Source organism: Panthera onca, chromosome F1, assembly GCF_046562875.1.
Source record: "Panthera onca isolate mPanOnc1 chromosome F1, mPanOnc1 haplotype 2, whole genome shotgun sequence".
Classification (NCBI taxonomy): Eukaryota; Metazoa; Chordata; class Mammalia; order Carnivora; family Felidae; genus Panthera; species Panthera onca.
In genome coordinates, this window is record NC_138355.1 from 60,530,433 (window position 1) to 60,556,422 (window position 25,990).

The following is a 25,990-nucleotide window of genomic DNA, read 5'->3' on the forward strand; positions in this document are numbered from 1 at the left end:
AAGGCAGGAAGAGTTGGATGCTGCTCCCTGTTGCTTAGCATTGGGATTTCCCTGAAGTTGACTCGAGTCTGCTCTCGCCTTTTCTGCACACACCCGAAGGCTGGGAGAGAGCTGTGGGAGAGCTTCTCTCCCAGCGTACCCCACTCATAGCATCACGGGGGACAGTGGCAGGGATTGTGTGTTCAGGGTCCAGCAACACGAGGGTACGGTTCGGGATGGGGAAGCAGTTAGCTCATCACACTATATTTTGTGGCATTTATCAAATGCCATCTAGATTACATATAGAGGTAATATATTATAGATATGAGATATAATATTATATATTATAGATATATAGATATATATCTCATAGATATGAGATATAGATATGAGATATAGATAACGTATCTATATAATTATAATCTATATCTGTAATACATACATATTTATAATCTACAATGCGTATCTGTAATCTAATCTATATCTGTATCGAGAGAATGTAAAAAATGTATTATATATTATATGTTGTTGTATATATATTTAGTCGAGGAGGCTTTGTTAGAAATGGAGATGGGAGGTCTCACAAAGGTAAGTGGCTGACTGAGAAACCCCGGGGCTGCTATAGTAATGAGGTTTGTTCCTGCCTACCCCTCTTGCCCCTGCCGGAGAAGTAGAAGTTGGCTTGCAACCTCTCATTTTTGTCCTTGGAGGGTGGGGGCAGACCAGCTGTCTTTTTTTTTTTTTTTTTTTTTTTAAACTTTTTTTATGGGTCCCAGTGGCCATTCCTTCCCCATCTCTTAGGCTTATGGAGTTTTTTATTTTATTTTATTTTATGGACAGAGAGAGACACAGCATGAACGGGGGAGGGGCAGAGAGAGAGGGAGACACAGAATCGGAAGCAGGCTCCAGGCTCCGAGCCGTCAGCCCAGAGCCAGACGCGGGGCTCGAACCCACGGACCGCGAGATCGCGACCTGGCTGAAGTCGGACGCTTCACCGACTGCGCCACCCAGGCGCCCCCTCTTCTATGGCTTGAACATGGGCCTGCGTCAGCCCCCAAGGGTCCTCTCACTCACCGTCCGTTTATCATGACCTCCTCAGTCCTGAGCAGCTGTGATAGGCTTTCTATTTTATACGTTGCTGGAATGATTTAGCACCTCTGAAATATGTGACAGTGGATTTAGCCATAGGCAATAACCACCCGAGCCGGTAAGTGACTGCACTCAGAGCGCTCGCGTGGAGGGAGCTGTCTTCCCAGCACCCACGGGACATTTCTGTTTCCAACCCCCAGCCCAGTCCACCTGCCCCCGGGGACCGTGTGGGTACAGGTGATGCCAGGTGCTGACCAGCAGCCCTCCTCGTGGCCCTCCCCGCCCGGCTATTGTTTCCCCACCGTGTGACCACAGCCTCTTGCTGTCTAGCCCTGATAACAGGACCATAAATCTCCCTTCTGGCTGCAGCCTGACACGTGAAACCTCAGCCCGGGCCTGATGTGAGAAAACAAGATAAGACATTAGGACGGGGTATTTTCAAGTTCTCCAAGGAGGCAGGGGAATCGTGGTAGGTTATGGGTAGAGATAGCATTCCTCGAGGCGCTGTCTGCCCGGCCAAGTAAATCTCCTCGAGTGAGATGGATGGTGTTACCTGTTGATAGCATCTACCTGCCGGCCCCGCATCAGATTTCTAAACTTGTCGACAGTTCTGTGGGTGCCCCTCCCTGCAATAACATAACGGGCTTTGGCAGAATCAGAGGGGAACAAACGTGGGGTTGTTCTGGCCCGGCGGAGAGCTGGGGATTGATGGTTTGCCACGCAGTCCCCATGTCCTCATGTAGCTTTCGAGGCTCCCTAGCATCTGGTCCCTTCCTACCTCGTCCAGAGGAAAAGCTTCTAGCAGTGAGCACTCTTCTTCCTGGAGTTCGCTGCCTCTGATGGCTGAGCTGTTCGGGCAGAGACTAACTGACTACCTTTCAGGGTATCACTGAGAATTCACGTACGAAAAAGGGGACATTGTTTGGGGCACTTGGGTGGCTCAGTCGGTTAAGTGTCCCGTTCTTGCTTTCTGCTCAGGTCACCGTCTCACAGTTTGTGATTTCGAGCCCGCCGTCAGGCTGTGCGCTGACAGCGTGGAGCCTGCTTGGGATTCTGTCTCCCTGTCTCTCTGCACCTCTCCTTCTCGCTCTCTATCTCTGTCTCTCAAAGATAAATATGCAAATATATATATATATATATATATATATATACACACACATATATATATGTGTGTGTGTGTGTGTGTGTGTATATATATATATACATATATATATAAAAGGGGTTGTTGAACTGGAACCCTTGTATGAAGCCCTTTCCTCATGAGATTCTATGACTTAATCTTATGCTGTATGACTCCGGAGGCCTTCCTAAGCCCTTCTCAACGGGGCTTCAGTAAGAGAATTCTGCCATGATGTGGAAGGCATCCATTTTATGTAACGATCCAACTTCTTTCCAGTGTGGCTGAAATAGAACTAATTATGTACTATCCTTGTGAGAGAGAAAATAGTCATCCCAAACACTTTTTTGTGTCCTATGGTTCATAGGGGAAAGCCTGATTGAGGATATCATGGTCTTTAAGGGAAAAGGCAAAGCCTTACTTAGAAGAAGGGATTTTTACCAAGGACAGAACTGCTTGTAAGGCGTTATGGGGTGAGTGGACAGAGTCAAACTATTTTTAGGCTGTAGATTATCTCATTCCCTGAAACACAAGCGTGTAGTTGTATAGCATGATTTGGTGATCTTGCTCAGTGACAAAGTGTGGCCAATAGGGCCACAGGTCTCACAGTAGTCTTGGTAACTGATGATGTCTGTCAGATAGGGGTATAACCCACAAAGGTTTCCTAAACTCCAGGTCCCGTCGTCTTCTCAGGTTAATGCTTAATACTTCTTGTTCTCGCTGCTGGTCATGACAAATGGTATGATGAGCTTTAGAGAGGGAAGCCCATGGAGTGCCTCCCAGCAGGACGGCACCTTGAAGTAATTTTGATGTCTTCATCTCAGTTAGGTTCAGCCCACGAAAATAGTGTCAAAGGGGAGCACACCCAGAATGCACTGGGAGATCACGATAAACCCTCCTGATGCTTTGCAGCTGGGCCCATCATCTGCGCATTTCACAATAAAATTTTATGGTGCGTCCAGACACCCAGCTGCTTGTGTTCATGGGGACAGCATTTCCTCTGCTACACCATTCAGATCTGTCCCATCTGGGACTCCTTTCCCTTTTCCATCGACCTCTTTCAAATGACAATGAAACTTCATTATCACACAGCTCCTGGGACAGAATTTGAGGAATGCCGTATCCAGAAAAATGTTCTATAGAGGCAACTTCATTTTATTGGACACAGAGAAACTATTCCATGGTCCCCAAGAAGCTATAGGGCTATTCCAAACTTTTGGGAAACATTTTAGAAAGGGCCCCTCCAAAAACCTCTAACCCTCTTCCAGGGGGCAGAGCCCCCGAATTCTCGTGCACTCTGCGGCATCGGGGTTAAAAGAATGGGCTTTGAAATAAAGCACATCTGGCTCCATACCTCAGCTCACTGCTTATTACGAACTTGGTTTCCTCACTTGTAGGGTGGAAATAACTCTACAAACCTCCGGGATTAGAACTGGCTGAGAAACGGCATGTGAGGTGCCCAGGCTGTGCTGGGCAAACGTCGATGTTCAGTACATTGTACCTGTTGTCATCACACACTGGATGATGACACTGCGTTCCAGGCATCTGACACTAAAGGGGATCTAGTCCAACTTTCTGCCTAATACAGAAGAGCCCTTCCTGGTGAAGAATTCTCAAGGCGAAGGGTTTATATTTTTGCATTGGGAGCATTGTCAGTGCATTAATTCAGCCGTGCGAGTCCTGCCCACATTCAGGACATTGCACTAATTCTAAGAGCTGCTACTTCCTGGGATTTCCGTTTAATAGCCTTCCTTCCCCTGCAGAGATGGAGACGTGTAGTCCCCCCAGCCCATTTTTGGATTTGTTACATTTTCAAGGTGCACATGAATATTATCTTCTTGTAAAAGCTAAAATATTACACATCAGACTGTACTCTGTCCTGCTCAGCACCCTCGGCCTCTCTGCTCCTCTCTCTCCTTCTCTGACTTCACCCGTAGGGTAACCATGGTCAGTAGATGGATGTGGACCTTTCTACACATTTCCCGATCGATTTACATTCTAGGGTTGTTGTATTTATAGAAAAGATTTAGGTTGTGTAGTGTGTTTTTGTGTGCGCGCGCACACACACACACACACACACGGATGTACGCTTTAAGCAAATGGGCTCCTACTGTGTTATTTATATTCATTTTTTAAAGACCTAACATGTCTTAGAGACCTCCTCGTGCTAGTACAAACAAGTTAACTGCACTTCAACTGCTGCGTGCAACAAATATTATTTAGTATGGCTCTATCAGCTTATTTTGCCCTTCACCTGTTGTTGGGCATTTTGTTCATTTCCAGGTTTTCAGTTAACATCCTTGTGCACGCTTTATTACTCATTAGCTTATTCACACATGTGTTTTCCAAGGGAGAACTAGAATACTAGGTTATAGGGTAAGATCATTTAAAATTCTAAGGGATGCTGCCCAATTGTTTGCCAAAGTTGCTTCACCAATTTGACTCCCATTTCTGTTTTTCCGTATTTAAAGGGAGCATAGCTTGCAAAAGAGGTCTTGAATCAGGCCACGCAGAAGTTACAGTCAGTGTGTCCTCAGTCACAGGCCACGCCCCTTGACAATTACTCTCCCTCTGCTGACTGGTTGTCAGGGGATTGGCTGACAGTCAAAGGTGTGATTCGCTTACTGCGACAGGAATGGAGAAGATACGAGAAATAAAATCCTTCCTCAGCTCCAGACTGCCTGAACCCACAGCGCCCCCCAGTTTGGCAATTGGGTTTTGGTGACTCGGTGCATGAGCAGGGTGGGTGAGTACATGGCTTGGAAAACCGTGGGACGTTGGGGTCTCCCCCCAGCCTCCCCGGCTCTAGCTCTGCCTTGGAACTCCCAGAAGCTGTGAGGACGGTGTGGAGAGAAGCCAGTCATCGCGACTTTCATTGATCTGTGGTTAAACAAACACAGGCCCAGAAACCAAATGTCAGAGTACCAGAAAGATCTGTCAGTTTTGTCCAGGATGGGAAACGAGTTAGGGTAAACCTCTTTCTTAGAGCACGAATTCTTTTACCAAATGTGCAAACTCATTCTTACCTCCCTTTGCCCGGTTCTTCTGGCAGCAGCTTGGGAATTGTAAAATCCTGACATGCTTGAAACTGCGCTTCTCTTCCTTTCTACTCATGAAGTGCTTATCAAGCGTCTGCTGTGTTCCAGGTACTGTGATCAGTGCTGGGAGATCAGCGGTGATCGATCTGTATTCCAGCTCTCACGGAGCTTGCAGTCTGATGGGGAAGAGGCAGGTACTGGGGTCTGGGTGATGCAGTGCCATGTGACATGGACGGTGGATAAGAGAGGTGCTTCTCCAAGGATGTGGGAGGTCACTGTTTCCTGTCCCTGAGGGCCTGGCTGATTTGGGCATTTCTTTCTTTCTTTCTTTCTTTCTTTCTTTCTTTCTTTTTTTTAATGTTTATTTATTTTTGAGAGAGAGACAGAGTGCGAGGGGCGGGAGGGACAGAGAGAGAGGGAGACACAGAATCCGAAGCAGCAGGCTCTGAGCTGTTGGCCCAGAACCCCACGCGGGGCTCGAACTCACGAACTGCGAGATCATGACCTGAGAAGTCAGACGCTCAACCGACTGAGCCACCCAGGCGCCCCTAATTTGGCTGTTTCTATCCCGTGTTTCTAAGAAGTCAATGGAGCTGAATCTTGTCAGTCCAGACCCAGCAGGGCATTGAGACTTAGTGAGGGAGACGGAAGGGTTAGGAAAAGATTCGCTCCTCCTACCAGCAAACAGTCAGTGACACCATCTCACTTGGAGTCTGGGCAGAAGATACCGCACAGGGGGTCTGGAAGCCATCATGGCACTTCGACACCGAGGAGACCCAAAGGGCATTTCTGGGTAGGGCAACATCGAGGGACCCCAAAGTTGCCATTTAAGGGAAATTTCCTGCACGGTCACATCCTTGTTGGAGATGCAGTCTCCCCTGAAAAAGTTATAACCCCTCCTACGTCAGAGCAGGAGTCCTAGGATTCTCCTGCCAATACTGGGAGTGACCATGCACTGCACAGGGTGGCAAAGGAGAACCCAGGAAGGTCCCTGTGCCCCCACACGGGCAGCATGAGTAGTCACGCCAACTTTGGTAGCTATAAACCTTAGATCGAATGCAGAATGTTGGGTCACCTTCCTCTTAGCGTCGATTTCTTTCCCCAAAGTTCTCATATGTCTAGGTTTGCTTTTGCACATCTTGCTGAAATGATGAAAACCCAGAATTGTGAGTCACTCAAGCTGGGGATAATTAGAAAAAGTTAGGAGACTTGTTTTAGGGACTAGAAAAGAGACATCATGCCAGAGGCAGAGCAGGAGAGAGAGGCTCAGGAAGGGGACTTTGGCATGATGTAGTCTGCAAGGGAGTCTTTACATCCCTGTGTGTGTGTGTGTGTGTGTGTGTGTGTGTGTGTAGGGGGGAGAAGGAGGTGGGGAGTTAAAGGCATCAGAACAGAGAGCTGAGCACATTATTTAGATGAAGTTTAGTGAAAGCTTTTTCTGTCTCAAGCTGCAAGGTTCCCATGTTTCTTCTGGAGCGGGCAGAACAATCTGGAACCATAAAACCAGACAGCACTGGACAGTCAGGGGAAGGACTCGATGTGGGGTATGTGCCTGTTGGTATGGGACTCACTCAGAACAAAGCAAACGCATCTGCAGGCATCTCATTGAAATGCTGAGAAAAGCAGCCCAGGACAAGGATGTGGTGCCCGGGAGCTCAGCCAGGGGCGGTTTCTCCCCTGGGGATGTTTGGGAGACATGTTTGGTTGTCACCACTGAGGTGAGAAGTCCCGGTATTTGGCCAGGTGTGCACAGGACAGCCCCCACCCCCGTAAGAATGATGTGACCTGAAATGCTAATAGGGCGGAGCTGGGGACACCATGGCCTTGAGAAAGGGATGGCAAATATTTAATTTTGTGGTGCTAATGATTACTGCGAAACATTTAAAAATTTAAATTGTGTAGTTACTTTGCTGTGAAAAATATTTAGGAACTTTTTTTTTTTTTTAATTTTTGGGTTCTTTTGGAACCTCTATCTTCCGGCACTATATTCCTAATAGAATCTTCAGTTCTTCAATTCACATCCCATGGGGCTTTCAAGAATTTAATTCTTGCGCTTGATGAAGGACTACTGTGTAACAGCTATCGATTAATGTATGCAAACTGTTCTGTCTGAAACACTGTGGTCAGAGTTCGGGAGAGAGTGTCTACCCATCCACCCAGTGAAAGGTTTTTCCTGGAAATTCAGGGTGCCATTATTGGGGCACTATATAATTACAAAATAATCAGATTTGTCTTGTGCCAGGGCTGTGACTATGTGAACCCAAGGATGTGTAGGTATTAAGGCTCTGAGAAAAGATTTTCTTGTAGGTCGTTTCCCACCTCCTCCCATGTTTTAGATGAAAAATTTCTTTTTTTTTTTTTTTTTTTTTTTAATTTATTTTTGGGACAGAGAGAGACAGAGCATGAATGGGGGAGGGGCAGAGAGAGAGGGAGACACAGAATCGGAAACAGGCTCCAGGCTCCGAGCCATCAGCCCAGAGCCTGACGCGGGGCTCGAACTCACGGACCGCAAGATCGTGACCTGGCTGAAGTCGGACGCTTAACCGACTGCGCCACCCAGGCGCCCCTAGATGAAAAATTTCTAAACATAGGTTGAGAGAATCTTACAGTGAATTGGTGCCACCAAGATTATACAATTCACTTGTGGTGTATTTGTTTACACATAAGGACCCACCACTCCACGTCTCCACCCATCCATAAATCTACCTCCTATTTTGGTACATTTCAAAGTAGTACATTTCATTAGTTCACTCTACTCCTAAATGCTTTACTATATGTTCATTAACTAGAATGCAGTGTTTGTTTAGGGTCTTTTTTTTAAGTGGAGGGTGAATTCTGCACAGAAAGGCACAAATCTCTGGGTGTACCATTCAATCAGTTTTGACACATTTATACACCTGTGTAACCGAACCCCCTATCAAGGTATAGAGTATTACTATCACTCCAGAAAGTTCCCTCATGCTCCTTCTCCACCAGTCTTACTGGTCTGATTTTTTTTTCCACCCTGGGTTAGTTTTTTTTTTCGTCTACTCTTGCAAACCGTTCTTGGCAATATAAAGATGAATTCTGGCTCTCACTCCAAATCAAGTTGGCCAAGCATGTCAGCACCCCCTAAATGGGAGTCCCTCCCCACCTGGCTCCTTCCCTCATCACTGCCCTAGGGGTTCATCAGATGCAATCTCAGAAACCACTGGCTTCACGTCTCCTGTCCAACAGGGTATCTGCCTTGTATCCACTCTTGTTTTCCACCCTGTCCACATGGCAACAGAGCTAATACATGATGAAATAGATGTTCTTATTGAGTCATCCTTGGATGATCCTTCTGTTACTGGTAATCAACTATAGGCTCTCTACTGCCTATAGGAAAAAATGAAAATTATTTGGAATTAAATACAAGATGCATCAAGATCAGAAGCCTGCCTCCTTTTCCAATCTCATCTCTTATCAACTCTTTCTATGCACCTTATATTCAGGCTATACTGAATTACTGGTGGTACTCTGAAATGTTGACCTCTTTACTGGAATACCACCTTTTCCTTATTTGCTTTGGTAATTCCTACATTTCTTACATATTCTTCAAAATTAATCTCATCTAATCCTGAAAGCCTTTGCATATCTCCTCAGACACTTCCCTTAGAGCTTATGCATTTACAAGTAGCCACTGTTATGAGACTGGTATATCCTTATAGAATTTTACCAGTGCCTTTATATGCAAAACAGAAATCACATATTTTTTTTTGAAATGATAACTGATGTAATATTCTACCTATTATTCTGCAATCAAGCATTTGCATACAGCCTCCAACTCACTGACCACATAATCCATCCCAGAGTTGCGTCCCCTACATCGTTGGGATGTGGTTTGGGTATGGCTTGCATGGAAGAACTATAGGGAATAGAGGTTCCTGTAGTTTGCTATTTTCATAGGAAATTCAATTCTTGTTCTTGGCCCCAGGTGCCTTTCTATCCCCGTATTGTCTGACTTCTTGAAGCTGTAGAATGTGCTAACAAATATACCCCAAGGAAATCGGATTCGGTGACGGAATCACCAGGCCCCAGTCAATGACCCCGAGTGGGTCTGCCTTGGGTGGAGATATCCCAGGACCCACGAAGTGGATTGTAAAAGGCTTGCAACAGGGTCCTGCCACATGCTGCTCAGGCTGGCAAAACAGCCTTCTGAGTTACTGTCCCTCCTTTTGGTCTGACCCTTGGACCTTGAGCCCCAGAGCTGTCCCCTCATACCTGCTCTGCCTGACTCATGTTCACACGGTTCCAAAAGCAATCTCACCCTCTTGTCTCCGATAGTTCCTCTCGAGATAAAAACAGATGCTCAGAAATGAACTTTCCCCCCTATTTTATTGTATTCTTATATTTAAAGACAAACTGCTTTGGGCATTAAGATGCTGCTATCTACATCTGTTTGCATCATTTAATTTCCTGCCAAAAATTTATACGCTAACCTGATTTTAATGGGTAAAACTAAAGCTATAGTTTCCTTTCACACAAGGCAAGTCAGGGATGCTCATTTTCCACTGCCCCGACCCCATGCCTCTGTCACATGAACCATGTTTAAGAGTTCTCTCTTATAATCTGGAGGGAAAACTTTATTTAAAAATATTTTTTATAGACAACTGGGTTTTAAGGGCAACTAACTTGCCTAAGAGCTCTGATTTTCTTCTTGAGCTTGCTTTCTTGGAAGATTCCTTGGAAACAGCTTTTAGAAATATGGTGCCATCTCTGGGAACCATAAAGTGCCAAGTCCAACAAGACCCCCATGGTTTGCTTGTGTCTATGGTGAAATGGAATGTATTCATCTAAAGCTCAACCACCCTTGCTAAATATTTCTTTAAACACAAGCCCTTACACTGTTGCTTGCTTTCTGCCATGCTATGAGTGTTAGATGATGAGGACCTCTTCCAGGGAGCTGTCCATAGGAGAACCTCAACCTCAGTTGATTCCAGACATCATGGCTCCAGTGGATACAGACTCAAAGCCTGCTGGGTTCTCAACCCCTGGATTTGAAAAGCCACCAGAGGATGTTGGAACTAGGAAGGAGGTCTTGAGCAGGGATTCCAGCAAGGGCAAGAGAAGGCCAGACTTCCGCACATATCTGGGACACCAGGTGTAGGAATGATTCAAATCAATGTCGGCGTGGTTCTCAGGGCAACTGGCCCAATGGTTCTGTCTGACATCAGATGCTGGAACATTGGGGTGCCGGAATTCAGGACTAAAATACTGGCTTTTAGAGTGAGAATTCTCTTTGTGGCAGGAGCTCAGTAGACCAGAGAGCATGTATATTGCAGGAGGAACAGGAAGTGGGATGTAGCCTCCAGGGGAGGGGATCAGAATGGGATGGTAGTTTGGTGGGTGGGGGGGGGGGGGGATGGTCCAGTCACTTCATGGACCAGAAAATTGATTTCAAAGAAGCACTCAGTGGAGGTGTAGCTCAAGAACAAGATGAAGAAGTGTTTACTAAAACATTTGGTTTGTTTTAAGTAATGTTTGTCCCAATTAAAATAGTAAAGTACAAACACAATCAGTGTATACAACTTGGAAAAAAACTCAGAAAATCACAAAGAGAGCTTCCGGGGTTAGCCTGGGCTGGCGGCGGCAGAATGGAGAACGGGCGTGAGGACAAGGGACTGACCTGCCGCCCCTGCTGGCCTCTTCCTGGGATGCTGCAGGTGGAACTCTGGCCCAGAGCCTTCCTCGCACCCAGGCTCGTCTGCGTGCCACCTTTCCTGGGGCCGAGATCTGGTGAGTTTGAAGAGAAGCCTGAACAGCCAAGATGAACACCCCTGCTCCTTTTACCTGAGATTTGGCCCTAACGGGGTGAGCACAAAATGATTTTCTACAAAAAATATAGAAAATTGGAGTCCCCCAGCCACGCTTGTAAAATAAAGTTGCTCTCCGTTGGTGAAAAGCAATATGTGTTCATCACTAAAGTTATGGTACACGTGAGGCCGGTTTCAGCAAATTCCTCAACCAGCTCTCCTTCAAAAGTTCAAAGCAAGTAAGGGAGGATCATCTTACATACATCAAGTGACCTCAGTGTTCATTGAAAGTGTACCAGTCACTGCAAATCTGGAACTGTAAGGTGATAGGGTCGTAGATTATTTTTGTTTGCAGTATTTTTTGTTTTTTAGGATCGAGGCTAGACCTCCAGAGGGTCCAAACTCTCGTGGAGTTTCCCGGGTCAAGGTTGTCACCTGGAGCTCAGCAATTGATGAATACGATTAGGTTTCAACGGCAGAATTGGATTCCTGTTGGAAAGCGGCATCGGCCGGTTTTGGGAAATAAGGGATCCAAACGTACGATTGACCTACAATCGTCATCGACCTCAGGAGCCTTGCACGAGTCACCCTCCACACCTTTTCCTTTTCCTTTTCCTTTCAGAACTGGATTGACATCTGGAACCGTGACTGGAGACTTAAATGCTTCCATTGAGAAGAGTCCGCAGCAACCTGGCGGAGGAAATATTACAAACCCCAGAGTGTAAAATTGTGCCACAAAACCATCCTCTCCTTGAGGATGACCTTAAAAATGCAATTTCTTCTTTCCTAGCAAAGAAAGCAAGTGACAACTCTGATATTCGCAACTCCGAGTTGCTGTCTTTTCTTCAGAATCTATGTAGTCTGGTCAACCATCTCCGCGTGGGACATTCACGCCAAGTGGCAGGAAAACATCACTGACGTTTGGTCATTGTTGGTGTTGCAATGGAAGAGCAACCTGTGTGCTCCTATTTGGAAAAGATTCTTACTAAAAATATGGAACTGATGGAAGAAAAACTCTTGTGGAATATATTGATCTGCGAATATATAAACTTCAGGAGCACACAGATACAAAGATTGTTTTGTTAATAAACACGCTGCAGAATCCCTACTCCCCACCCACTTATCATGTACAAGGCACTACAGATATTTACTACACATTTATTGCAAAGCCAAAACCCCAAAAGTTCAAAGCAACTAGGGGAGGACCATCTTACATCAAGTGACCTCAGTGCTCATTTTAGCTGTACTTGTTACTGTAAATCTAGAACTGTAATGTGATAGGGTCATAGATTATTTTTGTTTGTAGTATTTTTTGCTTTGATTTTTTACTTTTATTTACTTTTATTTTTGTTTAAGCATTTAAACTTTTTAAGGACTTTAAAAAATTTTTTTAAACATTTATTTACTTTCGAGAGACAGAGAGACAGAGCATGAGTGGGGGAGGGGTAGAGAGAAAGGGAGACCCAGAATCTGGAGCAGGCTCTGTGCTCTGAGCTGTCAGCACAGAGCCCGACGCGGGGCCTGAGAACCGTGAGATCGTGACCTGAGCCAAAGGTGGACGCTCAACTGACTGAGCCACGTAGGTGCCCCTAAACTTTTTAAGGATTTCTAGTGCGATTCATGAGTGTGTTGTATATGTGTTTGACTTAAGTACTGTTTTAATTTATACAAAGACCTTATGTTTTAGAAGAATGAAAAAAATACAGTATTTGATATATTTTTCTTCTAGTTGATCGTTCTCAGAAAGGGTTCTCTGAGCCCTTAAGACTTGCAACCTTTAATTTCAGATCACCAAAATACATTTTATGTTGTTTATTTCAGGTGAAAAATTAGACGTGATGTTTCTGCAACATTAGTTTACATCGGGCCATTAACCTTATGTTCTGTCACATCAGAGCGATACTATGGATAAGAAAGGAAAACCAGAACTGGACTATTTGTTAAGATTATTATTTTAGATTTAGCGTCTGATGCAAAACAAGAGAAGTCATCTTGTTTCATCCCAATAAACCCAGAATGAATAAGGAACTCTTCTTTTCTGAGCTGAGAGTGGTTCCTCTTTCGAGACACCTTTTCTGCCACGTTTAAGCATAAAGCACTGAATCTCTGCGCTGAAGGATTGAGGCATATGAATCAACAAGATTGTGGTTCTCGCTGGCAGATACAACTTTCAGAAATTATAACTATCTTATATGCCTTGAAGGGTGGTATATTTGCATCGAAAAAATAAATTCATCTTCTCTGGGAAAAGAAAAAAAGAAAAAGCAACAAAGAGGAAAACCCTTTTTACGATCCAATTGGTAGTGTCCTTCAAATCTCTCTTTCTCGGGGCGCCTGGGTGGCTTAGTCGGTTGAGCGACCAACTTCGGCTCAGGTCATGATCTCGCGGTCCATGGGTTCGAGCCCCGCTTCGGGCTCTGTGCTGACAGCTCAGAGCCTGGAGCCTGTTTCAGATTCTGTGTCTCCCTCTCTCTGACCCTCCCCCATTCATGCTCTGTCTCCCTCTGTCTCAAAAATAAATAAACATTAAAAAATTAAAAAAAAAAATCTCTCTTTCTCTATAATCGAAAGATTGGTATCATATATATAATTTTGAGATCTTGTCTATAATATGAATTCTATATTATTAATTGCTGAGCTATTTTTGCATACGACTTTATGAACATCTCTATTCTTTAGAACATATATTTTGAAGTGAATTTTTTTCTGGAATCACAGGGGATATTCCTGTCATCTGGAAAGATTATATGGATTTACACCTGTAGAGTGCCCTCTCTGTCACTGACAGGGCTTTCCTGAGTCTGAGCTCCATGGGGGACTCAATACAAGGTAGGGATGCACAGAACTCAGGGGGCACGTTGCCCGGGAATATTCTCCGGACTGGGGAGTGAAGAGATTTTGAGACTTCTGGTCTTGACTATGCCACATACCTGATACACGGCCTGAGGCAAACAATTATCCATCTGGCCTTTGTTTCCTCATCTGTAAAATATCGTGGTTGGACGTGATAATATCTCAGCTCCCTTCAAACTTCGACATTTTCTTATCCTCAATGACAGTGAGCACACTGAGTCAATCACCCAGCCCGAGACTCCCATGGAACACTTGATGAACTTGGTCTTTCAAGAAGACCGTCACTGCACAGATCAAGAAGAGAGACAAACTCTGGGTCCTGGAAAATAAGACGCGATGCCCCACCCCCCGACCTGAGACAACCATCAGCTGTCTCGTTTTCAGGAGTGAATTACAGAATGACCTCTCCCCTTCTTTTGTGCTCCCCTAGGAGGCAGAGACAGTAAATTCTTACTTCATGGAATTAATTTCTAGGGTGTCTTATTTTTTCCTCTCATGTGGTTGCCTCATATAAACAGATGGGGGAAAGGGCAAGAATGAATGGCGGGGAGCAGCTATGCGGACTTACAAATATGAAAATATGAAGTGGAATTTCGTGAAGGAATCCAGGCGACCAGACAGAGGGGAGCGGCTGCCGTATGATCTCAGGGAGACGGACGGCCCAAGTGGACCACAACAAACCACGGGACGGCCTTGGGCTCTGCCCTTCTCGGGGCTGCCTCTTTTGCTCTGACTCAAATGCTAGAATTGTCTCTCATGCTGCAAACAAGGCCCATGGCACAGTCTGGTAATTTAATCGATTCCTCCTGGTTGTTGGGGCCAGCAGATGAACGATTCGTTCTTTTCTCTTGGCGCAACTGAGTTGCTGTTAGAAAGTGCTTCTAAGCACTTAGAATCACGCAGTACATGGAACCCAGTGGGCACCTGGTGGGAAGGTGGCCGTCACGTGGCTAATTTATTTCAAATCTCACCCAGGAAATCCAGTTTATTTCAACAAATCCTGGGCCAGGAGCGAGGGCTGAGGGAGAGCCACCAGGAGCAGCCACAAATATTAAGTATTGCAGAGCTGGATTAAGGCAGGGTCAGAGCTCCGATGACTGTTTCAATTATTATAGAATGTAAACTCATCGGATGACATCTAATCTGGCCATATTTCCCTCAATTATTTGACCCCAGCAGGGTTTACTTTCCCATCAGTACGGGATCACAGAGCTGTCAGCTGGCGGGTTTGAAGGATGATTTGTTGCCCTAATGATGATACTGAAATCTGTTTATGGTTGTTTATCTAGGGGTCATCTTTCTTCCAGGCAGCTTTCTTCCCCTGGGATTCTGTTGGGGCAGCTCTCTTTAATTCCCCAAAGAGAACAACTGTCAGGGCTTCGCACAGGGTAAATATTCCTTCCATGTTCAGTTTATGACCTATGACTGTAGCATAGTTATTGAGCCAACTATGTTAATAATGATGCCTTAGAGGGGTGCCTGGTGGCTCAGTCACTTAAGTATCCGTCTCTTGATTTTGGCTCAGGTCATGATCTCAGGGTTTGTGCGATGGAACCCGAAGTCAGGCTCTGCGCTGACAGCACGGAGCCCGCCTAAGCCTGCTTGGGATTCTCTCTCTCGGTGTCTTTCTGCTCCTCTCTGACTCAAAGGCACGCACGAGCTAGTGTGTGCACACGCTCTGTCTCTCACAATAAACAAATAAACGTTAAAAAAAATAACGATGCCTTGTACATGGAAGATGCTTTGACGTTTACCCAGCACACTCAATATGTATCATTTCACAGGCTAATTATATTCAGCACAGTAATTCTACAAATCAGTTGTACTAATGGCGAAAACAGTGGTAATACATATCGTGCAGTTTGCAGTGTTGCAGGCAACAGTCTGGGGCTGTGAATACCACTATCGTCTCCATTTTGCCGATGAGGAAATCGAGGCACAGGACGGTTGAGCGCCTTGCGAAAAGTCGCACAGCTGGTGATCTGGGCTACTTCTTGGAGGCAGTGGCATGGGAACAGCCCTGTGTGGAGGCGTGTGGGGCAGGCGGAATGAAAATGCACCTCTGGGGGATTTGGCTCTAAAATTAATAGTGACTCTCAGAAAGTTCACCATATTTTTTAAAAATCGTGGGATTTTCGTATAGTTTTGTGCAAAATTTTCACTCTCTAATACACTGGCTCCACTTGAGCAGTGATAGTCCATTTGCTCCCAGTATTTAATAAGAAATTGCCAGATAGATTAATGATATGTGTGTGTGTGTGTGTGTGTGTGTGTGTGTGAGAGAGAGAGAGAGAGAGAGAGAGAGAGAGAATCAGTTAATAGAGAGACTGGGGTATCTAGGTTGGAATGATCATATACAGACATGTAATAGAATTGGGATTAGTATGTTCAAGAAAAAAGAATACATGAGTAAAAGTTTAGAAGTTAAGTGTAATCTATAGAAAAGTAACAAATATCAATCTGAGAATATAACTACAATATCTGAAATTAAGGAACAAACTAATAATGGATTAAATACAGATGAAGAGAGAATTAATGAACTAGAATATAGGTCAGCAGAACACATACAGATTTAAGAATAGAGCAGAGAAAATAATACAGACAATAATGTTGTGAGTAACTTTTGAAAAATTTTTGAAAAAATCCACTGTAATTCAAACCTTAGAAAAAGAAGGGATAGCAAATGATGCAGAACAAATGTTTGAAGAGCTTAAAAGCCACCGATTTTTCCAGACGGTCAAAAGACATCAAGCCACAGATTCAAGAATCACTACAAATCCCAAACTGGCTTAAAGGAATCCACTCCTAGGCATATCATAGCCAGACTTAAAAAAACCTAAGACGACAACGACAACAACAACAACAACAAAACCAACAAAACAAAAGAAAAAGCCCCAAACCCAAACGAACTTGAAAGCAACTACAGAAATCTTGAAAGGAATCTTCAAAAGGAGAAAATAAGACCTAGCTCATTTCTCAAGAGAAACAATCAAAGCCAGAAGACAATGGTGTAGTGTATTTAATTTTGAAAGAAAATAACTGTCAACCTAGAATTCTACGCCCAGAGGAAATGTTTAAAATGAAGGCAAAATAAAGTCACGTTTTATAAAAACAGAAACAACTTAGCTGTATATCTATACTAAAAAAATACCACAGAGAGTTCTTCAGGCAGAAGGAAAAGTATCCCGGATTGGAAAAAAAAAAAAATTGTAGAAAGAAACACAAAACAATATAATGGATAAATACATGGTGAAAATATAAACTACTATTTTCATAAAAGGTAACAATAATGTCTTGTGGGTATGAACTATATGTAGATACAATACTTGACAACGAAGCTCAAAAAGAGAGGAAGATAAATGGAATTTAAAATGTTTTTACGTCATGCTTTATTGTGGGAAAGAAAAGTTCTAATTTATGTCAGACTTTACAAAGTCAGGGATGGATGTTCTGATCTTCAGGGTGACCACTAAAAAGAAATGGTAAAAGAATGTATAATTCACAAGCCAGTAGTGGGGAACAGAAATGTTCAAAAAAGCCTTGAAGCTTTGTCCCAGAGAAGGCGAGAAAGGAGAGTAAAAGGAAAATATAATAAGGGAGACATTATAAAACAGATAGTACAATAATGATAGTTTAAGTACAAACACATTGGTAGGTGTATTAAATGCAAATACATTAAATGACATTATTAAAAGACAGAGATACGAGGCTGGATTAAAGATCACAACCAGCCATATGGTGCTTATAGGAAACAGACCTTAAATGTAAAGATGCAGACATTTTGCAAATAAGATGGTGGGAAGAGATGTGATGTCATCATAATCTAAAGTAAGCTGGAACAGCTGTGCTGATGGACCAAGAAGACGAAGTCCAGAAGTATTACTGTAGCAGAAGAGGGGTGGTTGATAATGATCAGATGTCAATCCAAGGGTCTTGTTCCAGTGTTTCTGCTGAGTACCTTTGGGACCGTGCACAGATCACGTGCCTGTCAGAGTTTCGTGTTTTTCGTGTGTGAAGCGAGGGGTTGGATCAGAGCGGTTGTTCTTACGCTGGATTCTTGAAACTCCTCGGGGCTCTAGACATATGGGGACTCTCCCATGCTTAGAGGATTCAGTTCTCAGTTGCCAGGGGACTTTGCCTCCTGGCTATGGATCTGTGTCCTCGGCTCTCAAGGGGTTTCATAAATTCAAGGAAATTGTTTACGAATTTGACGTGTGTGTAGGAATCTGTATTTTTCTGGGGATAGGCTCCATCATTTCCAGTAGATTTTCAAATGACCCACAACACAAAAAAGCTCACTGAGATTAGTGACTAATTTACATTCTCAGTTAATAATCAAGGGAGGGGGAGCCTGGGCGACTCAGCTGGTTAAGCATATGACTCTTGGTTTCAGCTCAGGTCATGATCTCATGGTTCATGAGATCAAGCCCCACGTTGGACTCTGTGCTGACAGCATGGAGCCTGCTTGGGATTTTCTCTCTCCCTCTCTCTTTGCCCCTCCCCTGCTCACACACTCTCTCTGTAAATAAATAAATAAACATTTAAAAAAATAACCAAGGGTGGGGCACTTGGGTGACTCAGTCCATTAAAAAAGCAGCTGACTTTGACTCACGTCATGATCTCGCGGTTTGTGGGTTTGAGCCCCACATCGGGCTCTGTGCTGACAGCTCAGAGCCTGAAGCCTGCTTCAGAGTGTGTGTGTCTCTCTCTCTGCTCCACCCCCACTCGTGCTCTGTCTCTCTAAAAAATGAATAAACGTTAAAAAATTTTTTTTAAAAAGTAATCAAGGGTCACCTGGGTGGGTCAGTTGGTTAAGCATCTGACTCTTGATTTTGGCTCAGGTCATGATCTCGCAGTTTGTGAGTCTGAGCCCCACATCTGGCTCCACACTGACGGTGCAGAGCCTGCATGGGATTCTCTCTCTCTCCCTCTCTCTCTGTTCCTCCCACTCTCTCTCTCTCTCAAAATAAATAAAGAAGCTTAAAAAAACAGTAAAAAATAAAATGCAGTGGTAGGAGCTTGGGAGTCTTTGAAAGCAACAGTTGATTCTGATACTCATCTGCTGTTTGCTTTTGCTATTCCAAAGATAATCTCAGAAGAAGGTTAAGATTTTTACTGGTGTTAAGAAAATGAAAAGCCAACGTTTACAAAATTTGGCTGTTTTTGTCTTCCTATAAAAGTGCTCTACTTTGTAAAGATGGAATTGACATTAAAGAAAATGGTTTTAAAAATTTCCTATTGAGTCTTCACTATAACATAACCGTTCATCATTTTGGTTTATTTTCTTCTGAAACTTTCCACTTAGTACTTATTTATACAGTAATTGTAATATATATGTATTTAATGTTTTACTTATTTTTGAGAGAGAGAGAGACAGAGTACAAGCTGGCGGCGGGGGGGGGGGGGGGGGGGGTGGTGGTGCAGAGAGAGAGGGAGACACAGAATCCGAAGCAGGCTCCAGGCTCCGAGCTGTCAGCACAAGCCTGACACTGGGCTCAAACTCATGAACTGTGAGATCATGATCTGAGCCAAAGTCGGCCGCTTAACCAACTGAGCCACCTATACAATAATTGTAGTTGTAATGCAGATGCAATTTGTATCTTCTTTTTTATGTACGAGTATGTTATAAACATTTTCCACAGTTTGAAATAAATGTAACTTTTAATAATTAAAATTAGTCCACTGAGTTGATGTTTCATATCTTATATTTAATAGGATTTTGGGATTGTGCACTCAGAAAAGTACAACAATCATAATTGTAAAACTTGATGATATTCACAAAGTCAACACACCCATATAACAAATGTCCAGGTCAAGAAGTAGAACATTACCAGCCCCTTTCCACTTACTATCATCCTTTCATTCTCAAAAGGGGTCACGATCATGAATTTTATTGATTTTTTATCATTTTTAATGTTCTATTTATTTTTGAGAGAGAGTGCAAGCGGGGGAGGGGCAGAGGGAGGGGGAAAGAGGATCTGAAGTGGGCTATGCGCTGACAGGAGGGAGCCCGATGTGGGGTTCGAACTCACGAACTGAGGGATTGTGACCTGAGCTGAAGTCGGGCACTCAGCTGACTGAGCCACCCAGGTGCCCCCACGATCATGACTTTTAACACCATGGGTTAATTGTGCTTCTTTTGAAATATATATATATATATATATATATATATATATATATATATAAATACACACACACACACACACACACACACACACACACACACACACAGTCATCTGGTATGTACTCTTTCTTCTGGCTTTTTTCATTATGTTTGTGTGATTTACCCACGTTGCCACGTGTAACAGTTCATTTTCACAACTGCATAGTATTCTCTTGTAAGATTTACTCCAGTTTGTCTAAATCTTGATAGGCATTTGGGTTACTTCCAGTTTTGAGTTATTGCAGGTAGTGTTGTTATGACCATTTTTGTACCTATCTCTTGGTGTACATCTGTAATAAGTTTCTGTTGGGTATGTATCTAGGAGTGGAATTGCTGAGGCATATTGCATATGCTATGCTTATCTCTCAAAAGAGAGCTGTGGACACTTCTTCAAAAGAAAGGTAGAGGGGCGCCTGGGTGGCTCAGTTGGTTAAGCATCTGACTCTTGATTTCTGCTCAGGTCATGATCTCTGGGTTTGTGGGATCGAGCCCTGTTATTGGGCTCTGAGCTGACAACACTGAGCATGCTTGTGATTCTCTCTTCCTCTCCCTCTCTCTACCCCTCCCCCACTCACATGCGTGCGGTCTCTCTCTGTCAAAATAAATAAATAAACTTAAAAAGAAAGCCAATCCACAAAGGATACAGAACAATTATTAAGTTGCATAAAATTTATAACATAGCCTCAAAATACATAAAACAAAGAAGGGCCAAATTAAATTTTGTTTATTTATTTTGAGAGAGAGAGAGAGAGAGAGAGAGCGAAAAGGAGAAGGACAGAGAGAGAGGGAGAGAGAATCCCAAGCAGACTCCGAGCTGTCAGTGTGGAGCCTGATAGAGGGCTCAAACTCATAAATCGTGAGATCACAACCTGAGCTGAAATCGCCAGGCGGACGCTCAACCGACTGAGCCACCCAGGCGCCCTCCAAAATGACCAAATTAAAGGGAAAAGTAAACAAATCTGCAAATGTGGAATACTCAAAATTCTCAGGATAAGCTTTTGAGAATGTCAACTGTTTTTTTTCATATGTAATACTAAAAAGGATTTTAATGTGCACAATATGTTCTTTTTCTTTTGAGTAATTTCTTCTGAGTAAGGAAGAAGTAAGAAGATACAATTTTTTTACTTTGATGTGAATATACACGTGAAATTCCCAGAGAGCTCCATCTACATGTGGCGAACGAGCTTCCTTATTCCTTTTTCCTCATTTCTCACCCCCACTGGACCTCAGGTGCAGAGTATTCCTTAATTCAGAGCACATTGCCATCATCTGTACAAGACCTCTTTCTTGTTTAAATTTATTTTATTTTATTTTTCGCCTTCTTTTTCAATTTCTACTCCCACTCAGTCTCAAAATCCCACCCTTCTTGTATGTTCTCCCCGAGTATCTTGGGGAACGACAATTCTCGGAATCTCTTGACAGTAAAGTTCTACTTCCTATTTCGCCAATGCAAAATTCTCGTAAAGGATTTGGGAGGCGGAATAGATGTAGAAGTCATTAATTTTCCTCCGTCTGCGGCGTGCAGACATCAGGATTTGGACAGATGAGATTTTACAACATTTTACCGCATCAGCCGCAACAGTGAGTTCCTGCGGGTTTCGACCTGGTTGACAGAAACCTCCTCGTTCTCTGAGAGGCAGAAACATCCTTCCCTGACCTTTACTCCTCCATCAATGGAAGCAATTTTTACGTACTTGATTGCCTGTATTAAATCCTTGCTTGAAATACATTGCGTGCTGGTGTTTCCGGGACTGAACCTCGGCTGATAAAATATTTGGTGCTGGTAGTGACTGCACGTATGTTTATATGTGGGAAGCTGGGGTTTGTTATTTGACCTCGTTATGTTTGAAAGCGGTGGTGACATAATTGCCAGTGACATGGATATTAATAATCCGTGGCATGCAATAACAAAAGCATTATGGAAATTATCACCTGTTTGTGCCTACAAATTTTCTTCTGAAGACGAGACATTGAGTGACCAAGTGCCTGTTGCAGTCAACTCTAAGTACGGAAATAAAGGCTACAGGGACTGTGGGGTGCGACAATGTCTTATGACTGTGAAAGAGAGTTTAAATTATCTGATTAAATCACAGTCGAAGAACCAGAGGGCTTGGATGACTGAACCAAAAGAACCCCTTAGATGTGGTGGCTGCTGGGCCAACGTATAAAAAAGTCAGATCCACAGTGTTGATCCCGCATCTTATAGAATTACATCGCAGGTTGAATTCACAGCTTTGCTGTGTCACATGTGAAAATTATGACATTGCTTTGCAAAGGGAGACACCATAAAAAGTGAATTGGGAACATGTGGGAAAGGGTGGGCGGGTCTGATTACCTTAAAGCTCACATCTAACTGGCACCCTCTTCCCAGCAGCTCTTCCCTTATCTGAGGAGGCTAGGCTTGCTGGAAAAGTCTGCAAGCTTGCTGGAACTGCCTGGAACAATTCTCTTATAAGTGGATCTTAGTGTTCCTCAAAACCTGCTCCCGCCCCTCCTGATTACCTATAGACCTGTAACTCAGGTCAGAGCCCCAGCCTGTCCCAGAGGGATAAGTCCAAGTATAAGTACAAGGGGAAGAGATGGCTGATGCTCCTTGACCCTCCTCCCTTGCCCCCATTACAAGACAGATCGAAACAAACATGAAATCTGCTAAAGTTATTGGTTTGGGGGGATTATCAAAAGATTATGGGTTCAGTGTGTCCATTTCAGCAGCTGGGAACGGCTCTTGAGTTTTCTCTGTTGGTTGATTCTGTAATGATTTGTTTGCAAAATTTACTCAATAGTTCTTCCCACTCCTGTATACCCCTCCCTTTGTAATGGGACTTCACCATCAAAAGAACTTCACTGTTTGTCCGCTTCTTGAATCTGGACTTGAAAAGTAACTTGCTCTGGTTATGGGACATTAGCAAACATCAAAGCAGAGGTTTAAAAAGTGCATGTATGTTGGGATTTGCATTCTCCCGCTGGTGGGAACCATTTTGCCACCGTTTGAACAAGCTTAGGCTAGGCTAGGTTAGTAGCTTCTACTACTGGTGGGTGAGTGATAACTTGGAGACCTGGAGAAAAGTCTCAACCATCTCAGGCAAATCTTTGGATATATGAATGAGGTTATCCTAAATCATTCATCCTTAAACCCAAAGAACTGCCCAATAATCCCAGGGAATCACAGAAATAGTATTTGCAGCTTTTAAAAAGTTTATTTATTGATTTATTTTGAGAGACAGAGAGAGAGAGAGAGAGAGAGAGAGAGAATCCCAAGCCCAGGGTGGAGCCGGACACAGGGCTCAATCTCACGACCCTAAGATCACGACCTGAGCCGAAACTAAGAGTCAGATGCTTAACCCACTAAGCCACCCAGGAGCCCTAGTGTTTGCAGTTTTAATGTGTGGTTTGTGAAATATTGTTTATGCAGCAGAGCTTAATTGATACAGGTTGAAGCCTGGATTTAACTCTGTCCCAAAGAAAATAAATTGAGATGCCAAAATTCACTTACCTCTTTCTTTACTGGGTCATTGGAAAGACTCCAAAGGACACTTCCTTCAGAAAGGCATAACAAAATATATTGGTGAGGGGAGCACTTGCCTTCTTTGAAAGCTCTGTAGTGACTTTGAAAGTTGGGAATGAAGACAGGAAGTGCTGCCATTGAAATGCACTTCTTGGGGCGCCTGGGTGGTGCAGTCGGTTAAGCGTCCGACTTCAGCCAGGTCGCGATCTCGCGGTCCGTGAGTTCGAGCCCCGCGTCGGGCTCTGGGCTGATGGCTCGGAGCCTGTTTCCGATTCTGTGTCTCCCTCTCTCTCTGACCCTCCCCCGTTCATGCTCTGTCTCTCTCTGTCCCAAAAATAAATAAAAAACGTTGAAAAAAAAATTAAAAAAAAAAAAAGAAATGCACTTCTTCCCCAACAGCAGAGACCAAAACCCAACATTCAACCACCAGAAACCAAGTGAGCAGATTATCAGTATGGGATGCAGGGTTAAAGTTAGTAATATTGGTTTGACCCTCAGTAATCTTTCATTGATTGTTTCCCCAAGAACCAATAGGAGGGAAGCTGTACAAATCTTACTTGCTATACATAAATGAAAATATTTTAGGTCTTCATTTTAGTCACCATAGTAGGGAGTTATGGCCCTATCCAATTTCTTTCTTTCTTTTTTGAAGCTTATTTATTTAATGAGAGAGAGAGAGAGAGAGAGAGAGAGAGAGAAAATGCAGGGGAGGGGCAGAGAGCAAGGGAGAGAGAGAATCAAGAATCTCAAGCAGGTTTCTGTGCTGTCAGCAGAGAACCCAACAGAGGGCTCGATCCCATGAACTGTGACACCATGACCTGAGCTTAAATCAAAAGTCAGATGGAACGCTCAGCTGACTGAGCCTCCCAGGTGCCCCCCTTTATCCACTTTCCATTCTTAACCACGTTTATGGACCTAGAATCCTTAGAATGAAGTGTGGGGCAGGTCCCCTGACACCAAGTATGGATTATAAATATTTTTCTCAATATTCCAAAGAGACATTACGATCTACTGGTGTCATCATTCCACCAGTTTGAGTGAAGTATTTTATGTGTCTTTAGATATCCCTTATTCTCACCCATCCAAGAAAGACATTTCTTCAGTAATTTTCCTCCACATATATTTACATACATAGAAACATGTATATTTACAACCACACCAGACAGTGTTATAATCTTTACTTCAATCATCAGACATAATTCAGAAAATACAGGATGAGGAGGAAGAGGAGGAGGAAAGCCTATAGTAATTTACCAATATTTTTCTTATTTATTTATTTTAATTTTTTTTAAATGTGTATTTATTCTTAAGAAAGCGAGGGAGAGAGAGACAGAGAGACAGAGCACAAGTGGGGGAGGGGCAGAGAGAGAGGGAGACACAGAATCCGAAGCAGGAGCTCTCAGCACAGAGCCTGACATAGGGCTCTAACTCATGAACAGTGAGATCATGACCTGAGTTGTTAAGCATTGGATGTTTAACAAACTGAGCCACTCAGCTGCCCCTCTTCTGTTTTAAATATTTATTTATTTATTGAGAGAGGGGAGACAGAGAGAGAGATAGAGAGAGAGAGAGAGAGAGAGTGACCACGAGCAGGGAAGGGGCAGAGAGAGAGAGAATCCCAAGCAGACTCTACACTGTCAGCACAGAGTCCAATGCAGGGCTGGATCCCACGACCCTGAGATCATGACCTGAGCCGAAGTCAAGCGTCAGATGCTTAACTGCCTGAGCCACCAAGTCTCCCCTACCCATATTTTTTCTTACATTGTTCTTCCTTCTTGATCTTCCAAAAGTTCCTTATTTTATCATGTTCCTTATGTTTAGAGAATGTCCTTTAGATATTCTTTTAAGATAGGTCTATTGGGGACACCTTTTAGTTTTTCTTTACCTGCGAATGTCTTGATTTCCCCTAATTCCTGAAGGATATTGTCACTAGTTATAAGATTCTGTGTTGAGAGTTTTTTTTTTTTCCAGCTCTTGAAAAATACTGAGCCACTCATTGCTGACTTACATGGTTTCTGTTATGAAGTTAACTGTCGTTCAAATTATTTTTTCCCAACAGGAAAGCTGTGGCTGCTTTCAATATTTTTTTCTTGTCTTTAGTTTTTATGACAATGAAATGGAAGGTTCTCCACTTTGCTCTCCTCATGTCACCGAACCAAGGGACACAGAAGGGGGGGGGTTCCTGTGTTGTCTAAAGCTACCAATCCTCCAATATAATAGGGTTACTACTTTAAAACAGAGTCAGAAAGCATATATGTGGATTGGGGGAATTAGGGGTGCCTGCTGGTACTTTCTTACCAGTGAAAAATGTAATGGAAGACGATAGTAACCCAACACAGACAGGGCCACCAAGGGTTCCGGCCCTTCAGGAATAGAGTGTTGGCTCACTATACTAGATCGAGAGCTACGGCCAGCGGAAGTGGTTATTGAAGGACAAAGAGATCATGGAATAGGTACTGGAATATGAGTTAA

The 25,990-nt window shown here is 43.6% G+C and overlaps 1 long non-coding RNA gene and 1 pseudogene across 6 annotated transcripts in view; both read left to right on the top strand.

Moving 5' to 3' along the window:
* Positions 1 to 25,990, top strand: part of LOC132686548 (uncharacterized) — a 72,188-nt gene that overhangs the window by 13,344 nt on the left and 32,854 nt on the right. The window lies entirely within an intron of this gene.
* LOC144614816 (ATPase PAAT-like) lies at positions 10,631 to 12,504 on the top strand (annotated as a pseudogene).